Source organism: Callorhinchus milii, unplaced genomic scaffold (assembly GCF_018977255.1).
Source record: "Callorhinchus milii isolate IMCB2004 unplaced genomic scaffold, IMCB_Cmil_1.0 Scaffold6, whole genome shotgun sequence".
Classification (NCBI taxonomy): Eukaryota; Metazoa; Chordata; class Chondrichthyes; order Chimaeriformes; family Callorhinchidae; genus Callorhinchus; species Callorhinchus milii.
This window is the reverse complement of record NW_024704747.1, coordinates 5,515,502-5,527,671: the sequence shown is the minus strand read 5'-3', so window position 1 is coordinate 5,527,671 and position 12,170 is coordinate 5,515,502.

Genomic DNA, 12,170 nt, shown 5'->3' with positions numbered 1-12,170 from the left:
CCTGCATTTCTTAAGACATCAACAACAACTTGCATTTATATAGCTCCCTTCATGTGGGCAGCTTCTCGGAGTGTTTAACAATGGACTAACACCAAGCTAGAGGAGGGAGGAGGTGACCATAAATATCATCGAAAAAGAAGGTCTTCACTCGTGATCTAAAAGATGGGAAGAAAGGGGGCAAGGCGGAGGGATTGGAGGAGAGAGTTCCAAAACTTCGGAGCTTAGTGGCTAAAAGCGTGGTTGTTGATGGTGGAGGGGACGGGGGAAAAGCAGGAGGCCAGAGGGAGGGGGAGTGGGGGAGAAAGCAGGTCAGAATGGTCCGGAGGTGACAAGGAATGAAAGGATTTGTAGATGAGTGAGAGGACTTTCAAAAGGTGACTTTCCAATCAAATTCAGGGGTGGGCCTAGCGAAATTTCAAGCCTCTTTGATTCACAGTCAGCACCTCAGCTAATTTCAACAAAACCCATTTTTTTTTAATGAGGAGTAGAGTAGTTTGCATTTGGCTTCTTTACATTTTGAAACGTTCGCAATTCAAGACCTGCTGATATTCAAGGCTGAGTAGTTTAGCACCCACTGGATCAACAAGAGCCTTGTTCCCCACTGGGTTAAGTGCCAAGTCGTCTCCTGATTAGCCCTGTCAGATACTGGGTCTATTGAAAGGCCACTCCAATAGAGGACTACCCTGGGCACAGATAATAGCAAGAGCACCATCAGCTTTGTTTTGCCAGTTTGCTTTTGCCTCCCCTCCCCACCCATTGCTCCTGGTCATGAAGGCAGCAACAGAGGCCGTAGCAGAAGTGAAATCACCTGACAGTCAGATGTCACTCTAGGCGAAAATCCGCCAAACCTATTTTGTAGTTGACGTAGTTTAAAACAGAACTTATTTGTGTGGGTGACGAGGCATCTTTAAGCATTTTCCCTGTTGAGAGTTTTGTGCACATAAGGTGAAACAGAGGCTGGACTAGAAGCACAGATCAGCATAGGAAGTGTTATGTTAGGATAATAATAGTCCTTGCATTTTATGCAGTGCCCCTAACGTCTCCACTGCAAACTATAGTGACTGTGTAAGCAAATGTGGCAATCAATTTCCACACAACACCACATTTGAGTATCAACCTAACCTATGAGTTCAAAGTCCTGAAGTGGGACTTGAATTCACAACCTTCTGACTCAAGAATCGAGTGCTATCAACCGAGCCAGGCTGACCCTGATTCTAACGTGTCCACATGGTTAGCTCATGCACTTATTCACTGCTTTATTTTCCTGCCATAGATGCAAGCTCATCACACCATTAGATTCACTGCTTGACTGGCAGAAATTGGACACCTTTTACTAGACCACCACATATCAAATTAAATATTCATTCATTTTAACACCTAACTTTGATGCTGAGGCTGCAGACACAGATGCCAGGAAATTAAAGGTGTGATGATGAAACCCACCGTCCTAGCCATAGCCCAGAGACACATCTCCCTCCGCCCATATATGGCACCGATTTTGTGAAAGGATCTCTGCCACTCAAATCCAGTCTGCATTGGCTGTAATTCAAGGGCAAAGACCCAAATAATAATAATCGTTGCGTATGATACAGCACCTATACTGTCAAAAACCCTTGAAGCACTTCACTGTTTCCTCAAGTGCAGTAATTGTGTATTTGTAAACAAAAGTGGCAGTCAATTTGCAAGAGCAAACATTGACAAATGACCAATTCATCTGAAGGAATATTGGCCAGAACACTGGGAGAAACATCCTTGGGTTAGTTAACATCCACCTGAACAGGCTTAGTTTAAATGTCACATCCACAAGACAGCATCTCCAACAACAGAGCCTAGGTGGTGCTGCACTGGAGTGTCAGCCTAGACTGGAAGATCTGACATTGGCCTTGCATCCATGAAACTGAGACCCAAAGATCTCAAGTTACAAGCTGGGCCAATCTGATACAGTATTGGTTTCACAAAGAAGCACTATGGATCCCTTTTTTAAGTTTCCAGTTCAGTCTGGCGGCTACTCATGCCTTTTATGAAGATCCTCATTTATGTCCCAACCCACTCCTTAGAAATTTTCAAAAAGCTAAAGGAACCAAAGATCTTATTTACATCTCATCCAAAATTTTACTGAGGTCTGAATGGACTCGGAACTAAGCTATCCCAGTTCACTGTGCATTTTGGCTTTGGTCCTGTTGAATAACTAATTTAGTGGTAAACTCCGCTCAACATATTTTCATTTGCAGTGTAGCACTTCTGTGATTGGAAAGTTAGCCAAAGTGACACTCTCACCCTCGTCAATAGGTGCAATTTCCCAGACCTATGAATTAACCTTGACTTTGACATAAAGAACAGTCACACTTCAGTGTTGCCCTGTCTGTTCTGTTCTGTTGGTTTGCAATGTTTCTGCAATGTCTTTCTCAATACACTTCAGTTCACTTCCTTCCTCTTTACCTTTTGTTTGCAATTTTTAATGCTTTTTCCCCCCAAAAAGTCTTGACTGTACTTGTTGTTGTGCAGTCACAAACTCTTATAATTCACTTGTTTGTAAAATAATGCACCGAGTACAGCGATCATTCAAATAAAGCATTAGTAGCACATTTCTGAATGACCGGTTATGTAACTCATAGCAACAACCACAACCCCCACTGTGATTGGTGGCTGCTCTAGAAATTATAACAGTTTGTCAGAAAATATGCCCGTAAGACACAATTTAGGATAATAACATTGAGCTCAATAACTTTTCATTCAGTTCAATTCCTGTTTCCCCCCCCACCTCCGCCTCCCTTTGCACTGCAGTAGTAGACTGACAAGTGGGAATGAGACGGCATGAGCTGCATCTGAGATATCAACTTGCACCCAGTGTAGTCCTGTTCCACCCTTTTTAAACTGCAAGCTCTGAAAAACATGTTGTTTGGATAATGTTGAAATAATTTTCCTCATGATGGACCACAATGGATAATAATAATAATACTTGCATCAGATAGAACGCCTTCCATTTCAGAAGGCCGTCTCAAAGCCCTTCACAGGATATACCAACTGTGCATTTTGTAGGTGAACAGCAGTTTTGCACACAGCTATGCCCCACAAACAGTCACAAAGTGAATGAGCAATTTTATCTTGGGGATTATTGGCCAGGACACTGGGAGAGACTGTTCTCTTTTTCGAGTACTGTGGTGGCATCGGATCTTTAACATGCACCAGAATAGGCAGCCGGGACCTTAATCTCATCTGCAAGACGGCACTTTTGACAATGCAGCACTCCTCCAGCACTGAACTGTGGAGTATCAGCCTAGACCGTGAGTTCAAAATTGCGGTGGTGCTTGAACCCACACCTTCTGACTCAGAGGTGGAGGAAGGTTTGGAGAGTAAACTGGAGAATGTTGCTGATCTGGGATTTGGCATTTGCTGGCTGTGAATCTTGGCTGCTAACTGTACAATCCGATAGATACACAAGCCAGAGGTCACATTTTACACAACAAATCCAACTTACGAATTACCTTTAATTTGATCCCGTAGTTGACAAATGCTGGAATTTCCCCATCATTTCTGCACTCGGAAAGTCTCAAAGATCAACCCTGAACAAATCTTCAAAATTGAAAATCGTCAGTGACAGATTTGCAAAGATGAGTAAATTTGGCCAAATTAGTAAATTTCAAGTAGCCGGTAAATCGCATGACACCACTATGATTCAACCAGGTCACTGAACTAGTTGCTAAAACACCATGATTTGTCAATCGATTTGTTGTCAGTGACATTGCTTCCCTTCAGCGATTTTTACACACAGGCTTAGGGTGCTTTTGCTCGCTGTTTCTGTTCCCTTATTTTAAAAATAAACATAATTTCTCACAGCTTCCACCTAGTTTTTAAACCACATTTGATGATTTCATAACATTTGGTTCCTGTGACTGGGAGGGGCAGGTTTCCATTCACTGGTAACCTGGGAGGGGTGAGGTATTCAGTTTCTGAGGGACCAGGGAGGGCATGTATCCATTCTGGTGCTTGGAGAAAATGCACCCAATCTCAGGTGAACTTGGAAGAATATAGTATCCCAACGCACACTCTGGAATCCCCAAGCCTTGGCTCTTGCCAACCTGCACCTAATACTTTATGGAATTAGGTAAGCAGGATGCATCCCTCCAGGGAGAGAGTGTGTATTCCATTCCAAAAATCTATCTCTGGGATTTTCATGTGTTGGTGGGATGCATGGAATTCTCAGCTTGGTTTGGATATGCTTAAGCATGGTGATGGGTTTCCACATGTATCAGACACCCGGCTGACTGAAAAAAAGCCTCAATCCCCAATGATCCAGGATGAAAATCTGTCCAGTTACTGATCATCAGTGAAGGGATCTTCTCTTATATTCAGGCAAGGGGTTAGTCTTTCCCTAACTCTGCCAGGAAGAGAGTTGAGAATCTCCTCTAAATTCAGATTGCACTGTTCTCCCTCACTACTGGATATGGGATCTTGGCTTGATTTTGTTCAGCTGGGTCTCAGAACTTTCATATCAGGAGGACATCCCAAGGTGCTGGATAGTCAGGGATTTGGACCCGAGCAGGGGTTTGGGATCAGGAGGGGTGTAGTGCAGGGAGAGTAGGAGTAGGAGGGTGACCGAAGGCGCGGTTGAAGAGGAGGGTCTAGCTTGTAAATGTTAAGAATAAGAACGATGCAGACTGCCTTTTAAGGACAGACATTTATTAATTACAGAAGGTGGTCACCCTTGAAACTGTATGTGTCCACATCCTAGTGATGTGGGAAGGTTAGAGCATTTATTCCAATTTGTGTATATGTTCACCCCGGAGAGTGAAGGAACTAGAGTTGTGTCCACTCCTTGATAGTCTCAAAGCAAGGTAAATGTGTTGGGAACGGGGGATTAAGGATAATGATGTACAGCACAAAGTGGCCAATCCTGCTATTGTGAGGGTGATGTTCAACCTAGATATTGAGGTTGTTTTTCAGCTTTATGCCTCACCAAATATTTGGGCCTCCCGTGAAGAAGGAAAAAACAGGAGGCCCATTAATGAGGGACAAGATGAAAGCTTTGCATGTTTCGCTCCAAGGTAGGAAGCATTCCACTTTTTAACAGCCTGGCTGAGAGCTGACAACCCTGGGTCCGTGGTAGTTAGTAGGCTCCAAGTCAGCAGCGGGATCTGAACTTGTGAAACGGTGCTAAATAAGCTTGAATCACACAGGACTATATGAGTTGCATTAAACAAACAAAAAAAAAGGGCACATTCCGCAGTACAAGTATCACATCATCTGTGATGTCACCGTGACCTTGTCTCCTCCAAATAAAGTAACTCCACTATCTGAACTCCTCTATCTGGAGAACAAATCCTTCAGGAAAACTTTATAACGTACTCTCTAAGCCTGCACTCTTAAATGCATTCTGGAAAAAAAATGCTTAGTATAAACAGGTCACACTGTTGGCTTGTAAAATACTGCCTTTGGTCTATTCGAGGAGGAAGGCTCTTCCAAAAAAAAACTAATTTGAGATGTCTTATTTGCAAATTTCAGAGCACTCCCAGCTCCTGAAATTAATGAGTGTCTGACCATAAAAGGTGGTCTGCATTGTTCATATTCCTAACATTTACATGCCAGGCTGCTTTTAAAAGGAGACTTATTATTCACATTAAAGTTATGTTTGCTCCGGTTGGAAGTGCAGTTTATGTACAGTGTTAACTCAGGTCCTGTGCACAAATCAACCCGTATTATGTAGGGTTTTATGATCGCCTGGTGTAAAGAATCATTGTCTGCTCAAAAAAACTGTGATGAGCGCGTGATTTGATAAGCTTCGGAGTGGTGCCAAATTGTACCCTCAACCCACGAATTGAGAACAAAATGCTTCTTTCTTAACAACGTTAATAGTTTATCTTCCCCTCTCTGTCGGTGAGCCGGGGAGATGATTCTATTCCAGACTCTATTTAGAGAATACTTTCTCCAGTTGCTTTCACCAGACTTCTGGTATGAACAGTGCTGACTGAGAGAGATAAAAAGAACATCAATCAACAGTTGCTAAACCGTAAAGAAAAACTTATCTTCCGTGGCCTGTAAAAACCATAAAGTGTGTCGCTCGTATCTGATCTTATGCAATATCACACTGTACACCGTTTTGCTTGAAATAGGTAGAGATCTTCATAGAAAAGAAACGTGCAGCAGTGTGCAGTTTTATCTGCTCTCGCAATGGCAATTTAAGACATTTTCTCTGCAATACAGTAAACCATCATAACCTGTCCCTTCGCATTTGTTTTAACCTACAACCACCACATACTGATTTGGCTGTGTGTGGCTTCCTCTATTGCTATTTATTACTTTACTCAACTCCTGAAATTCTGTTTGCAATTTAAGGCCACAAATTAGAAGCGTAAGTCATCTGTTTCCTATAATCCCTGTGTCAGCCTGGAATCACATTTGGAACTGCACACAACCAGATCTGCCTCCCAACTAGCCCCTAACCTTTCCCAACCCCACTGAGTACGAGAGTTGTATAAAACAGGAGTCACTAAAGCAGGCTGCTTGCCCACAATTCATTAATGCGTTTCTTCTCCTAGGTTTCAATGAACTCCCTGCCAGTTCTGCAATGAACCCTGAAGTTGTCAGATGTTGGTGAAACATAGGCTGTTTTTAAAAGGCATTTCAACCACGTATCCCGACATGGACATTAACTGCGTTTAAACCAGGTGTTTAAATCGCGATAGTCCTGATGTGAATGCTTCTTGCAGTAATTAATTAAAATTCTTGTATTGCTATTTTGCCAAAATTTGTAATAATGCCATTATTTCCAGGAGGGTAACAATTAGCTCAAAAATAATTAACGTAACATTTTAATGATTGATAAGCAAAGTGTATTACTGTGCGTTGTGCTACACTCCTGCCAATCTATCACTTTGTAGAGTAAATGATGTGAATGAAGTCATATTTGCATTATACACACAGTTACAGTTTCATGACTCAAATTAAATAACCTGCCAGTGCTGACATTTATTTATATTAGAAAATAATGAAACCAGGATGGGAATGAAAACAATTTTAAATAAATGAGGGCAGCCTGGTGGCTGACACAAGAGTCCAAATCTTGACCAGGAGCCAGAGTTTGAGTCCTTGGCTTGATTGACTTTCTTATTTGGCCTTTCCCTGGAGGGTGGCTTTCAGCACTGGCTCAAGGAGGGGAAAAGTGACCAGTGAAGGAGTCCATTCTACACAGCACATCATGAGCCTCCTCGCATCAGCCAGTGAACAGGATTCATTGTGTTTGTGGATTTGGGACATCAATGCTCTCCTGATTCAGGAGGTGTGTGTGTGTGGACCTGCTGAGTAATGGGATAGAAGGAAAGGGGCGTGAGTGGTGGGGGGAGGGGTTGAGAAGGAGAAATAAAGAATAAAATGGGATTCATAGATTTACAAAGGAAACTCACATCAAGATAAGTAATATAAGTGTTCAAGTCATAAGCCTAAAATAGTAATTCCTGCAAAGCGTGCTATATAAAGTGAAAGTTGTTGTGTGATGGGTCATCTAGTAACAATTCAAATACTTTTCTTGAGAATTTATGTTCAATTAAAGATTGGGGGAGTTGAACTAAATTTTGCCTGTTTCAACCCTGCAGTGGTAAGAAAGGACAGCTTACAAAATGCTGTTCACTATTAAAAAGCCTTAGGAATGGAAAAAGTTGGTTCAAATCATGCAGCACTTTTTAAGCAAGTAAAACATACACGAGAAAAATCGATGCAACATTTCCCACATCAAAATCCACAGTAGGCATTGAGCACCGAATAAAAGGGAATTCTTTCAAAGTAAATTGGAAGCAGTAGATTGGTTTCTGCAGATATCCGTTTCCTGCTGACTAAAGTGTTTGAAGTTTAGATGTTAAATTTGGAGTACAGAAGTAAAGGAGACTGATGTAGCAGATGGAACAACTGAGAACCTTGATGGTAATATCTTAGAGTTTTCTTTTTGAAAAACGCAAAACTTGCATTTGGAAACAGCTCGATTTCACTCGATTGTTTGCTGAGAGTCGTTCATCGCTCCAGCTCATGCTTTTGATTTCCCTCTATTACAGAAGTTCTTTATATCAGTCTGGCCATTTGGAGTTGGGGTTGGGGTATGGAGATGTAATGCTGCCCCACGGCTAGGTATGAACAATTAGATCTTGAGCCAAATTGAGGTTGCCTCATGGCTTTCGAAATTATTAGGGAAATGAAGATGAGCAGGGATGAAGAAATATCCAACAAGGTCACTTAGGTGCTCTGTCCATCATGAAATAGTGAGTGGCATCAAGATTCAACCAAGAAGATAGAGGAACTTGCAAGAAATGCCTGGCAGGTCCGCTGTAATTCAAAGTAAACTTATAGGTATAGACGCATGCTCAAACGAGAGCCTCTAAAGGATGAGGTTGTTGTAGCTGGGAAAGTACAGTGGTATATGGTTGCCAATAACTCAATTGAATCTGTTATGAAACATCACAAATTTCCTCCTGTTATAATAATAATAATAAAAAAGGATTGCTGAAAGCAACTGTATGATACACATTATAAATAATAAGAAATGTCCGATAGTGACGTTAAGATGGTAATTGAATCTCTGGGCTCTGATGGTGTTCGTAAGTCACTCAAAAGCCATCAGAAGAGCTTGATTGAGCTCCAAGCCTGTATCTCACTGGCAGCCATCTGTTAGCTTGTATTTATTTCAGCTGCACTACACCTGACTGATCCAAGGTGATTCTGTACAGTATATATAACTGTTCTTGTCAAAGTTCCCCAATGTGGTGCATAACTGTCAGCTGCCTAATAAAATAAAGCAGCTTTCCTTTGGAAATGAAAATGTACAGTGCCATGTTTTACAGGTTATAATGGCCTGAGAGAAATTTGCTTTGACTACAGAGCTTTGGATCTCCTACCAGCATTGGAAAAATTCCTGTGAATAGCAATTTTACACAAGATCTTTTGGGTTCAATATCTGTATTGATTTACTGTGAAGTGTAGTGACTGTGTGTTTTACAGGCAAACGCACCAGCCAATTTGCACACAGCAACGTCCCACAAACTGCCATGAAGTGAACGGTTTATTTTATCTACGTTTTCTGGCTTGTATACTGGGAGAAACTCCCTTCTCTGTTTGAATAATGCTGTGGGATCATTAACGTCCACCTGGATCAGATAGCCAAGACTTTGGTTACACGGAATCTACGCAAACACTATTTCAGTGAGCGAATAGTAGACCTGTGGAACAGGCTTACAATAGGAGATGGTTGAAGCAGGAAGTGTTGATCCCTTCAAACACAGATTAAATAGTTTTCTTTTAGGAAATAACATTATGGGATATAGTACATAGCTAGTTTGGGACATGTGTGCATGCGACCGCCAGAAAGGCGGAAGGCAAATTGGATGGACCTTGGTCTTTTTTTTGTCTAGCATTTCTTATGTTTTTATGTTCTTATTTTTGGTTTAACGTCTCACCTGAAAGACCACACTTCCCCAGCATTGTATTGGAGCGCCAGGCTAGACTTTGTGGCCCCCATGCTTTGGATTCCTGTCACATTGGGTTATCCTGCTGTAAACACCTTTTATGGTGAGCAGTGAAGGAGAGGGGAGTCTGCGTTAATGAGCTGCCTGAGTCCTGACAGTGGAATTCGGAGTCTTCAAAAGTAATGTGCCTGCCACAATCACACCTCGCCGCACAATAACTCCTCAGAGGACATGAGTGCTGGCAGCTCAAATGTTAACTTATTAGTGCTTATTTGTGATAAACATAGACGTTCAAGAGGAATAAAATTATCTTGTTTGCTCCCCCGTTTTTTAGAAAAAAACTGACCCAAAGCGCTGCACCCATCAAGAACAATGTGCGGCCCATTGCACATGTAGGGGAATCAACTGTGGATGAATATATTTTATTTTCACGTCTGCTCTGTGTGTTCCTCTGTCAATGGAAGTGGGTGGGGCAGGGGGAGGCAAACACAAAAGAAGCTGCCAAATCTTAATATGTCTGACTTTCATCTCATTTGAATTCCCAGTACCAGTGGGACTGTTTTTTATTCATCATATCAGAATTGGCTGTTTGGGGAGATTTGACAAGTTGCTGTGAATTGCATGTAAATAAACCTTCAGCGAGAATACAGTGGAGTCTATTGAAGATCATTTCATTTAACGTCGCTTTTAATTTGGCTTGACTTTGCACCACATCTCTACTCCCATAGAACATAAAAACAATGGTGTGGTTGCATTTATGTGCCATTCATTGCTTCATTGCAATTGCGAGTGTTGTACTGTTACCATAACAGCAGAACTCAGATCTTAAATATCAGATTGAATTTCGGGAGGGAGGGGGGAAGGGGGTGGAAAGGAAAGGAAAAGGGGCTGGAAGAGAAAAGCTCAATAAATAAATAACAGTGCAGTGACATCATATCCTTCTATGGTGCCAACTCTTAGTCAGGCTTCGAGTGTAAACCGGATTGAGTCAGGATCAGATCTACCATGGGTTCTAGATTCATCCCACATTGTAGGATGAGCGTCGAAGACTTGGTCTGAATCCAAAGTCCAGCTTTGATCAGAATTGAGTTCAGATTTCAGCTGATTTTTCCACGATGTTTATAAGTTGATTGATTTAATAATTTTTTTCTCCTGTCAATACTTTCGGCTTATTTCTTTCCAATTCCAATCGCAATTCAAATTGAGTTGTTCCCCAGCTCTTAACCACGCAATTTTAAACTCTTATAGGGGAGAATATATGCCTGGGTTTAGATTTTAAAGCATCTGAAATTTGGCAAGTACAGCCTTAAGTTTCAGTGAATTTTCTATAACATCTTTTAAGAACTACGGAAACTGACTTTAAAGTTAGGACCAAATTCAACAATTTGCCGAAGTCTGGAGGCTCTAAAATGTTATGGAAATAGCGTAATCCAGACTCAGGAGGAATTTCTCCCTGTATATTAGGACATGCACTTTGGAAAGCACTTCTGGTGGAAACTGGGCATAACAGGATTCAGCTACCATTCAGCTGCTGTGGTCCATTATTCATATCCATTGCTTCGGAAATTATTACTAGTGATAAGTTAAGCCACTCGGCCCCTGTATATCAGCAATAATGACAATCAACTACCTGAGCAAGCCAGGAATGAAGCCTCTGACCACTGCACAAACAGACGATTGTAAATTGGCCCTGGGAATAGCTGGGGCCACTTTTCATGTAATGTATTCATGAGTTAAATAAATTGGCTGTATGTGGACGGTTTGATGTGGTGCTCATTTTTGCAACAGAGTGTTGCTGCACACAATCTTTTCAGCGAGACTGTTTCTGAGGAGTTTCAACAATACGCTCTTCACATGTTGAGTGAGTTTGGCATTTTCGCTTAGAAATGAGGGCACTTATGCATTATGGCACATGCTCATTAGCAACTGGGTTGAAACTGCTTAAACCTAATTTCCTGTAGGACTCTAAGACACTGCATTCCCATCATAATGGGTTTGATGTTGAACTAAGGAACGCAAGGCGAAAGTACCATCTCAATCTACCCAGTCACTCAATGATTTGCTTTCAAATGCATTGGTTGGTAAAGTGCAAAATATCAGATGACAGGTTGGAAAGGTTTAAAATTGTTTACGAGTGAGATGCACCAATCTTGTGTGTTGATAATCATCTTAAAGGGCATGTGGCGTTCTGCATTTCTGGCTTGCAAGCAAAAATAAAGTGTTTATAAATGGCCCAGCAGGATCCCTTTGCAGTGTTGCTGTTTCACTTGTTGGTTGGTATAATGTTGGCATCATTGTCTCTTGTGGGCTTCACTTGCCCACACTACAGATGTGATCCAGACGCCGTTGCTACGGAAATAGTTCAATCGTTACAGGCGCCTCGACATATTGAGATAATGCTCCATGTTGACGGCAGAATGACATGTGCCCTTTAATGCTGTCAGTGCTGCCGAAGGGATGTGTGCACAGATTATTTTAACAGAATGAAATTGCAATGTTTGTAACATCTGTTTTGTTACACAAGGCATTTGTTTCACCTTCTGAACGCACAATGTCAGAAGGAGATTCGTCAACAATGAATCATCGTATGAATGCATTTATAAACCTAAGTACTGAATGGCACCAGAGGACAAATGAGCCTTTCTCAGATAAAGTGGCACTTTTTTCGTTATTAATTGTTGCCGTTGTTTGCAGTAGCCATTGGATATTCATTTTGCCGGAGTT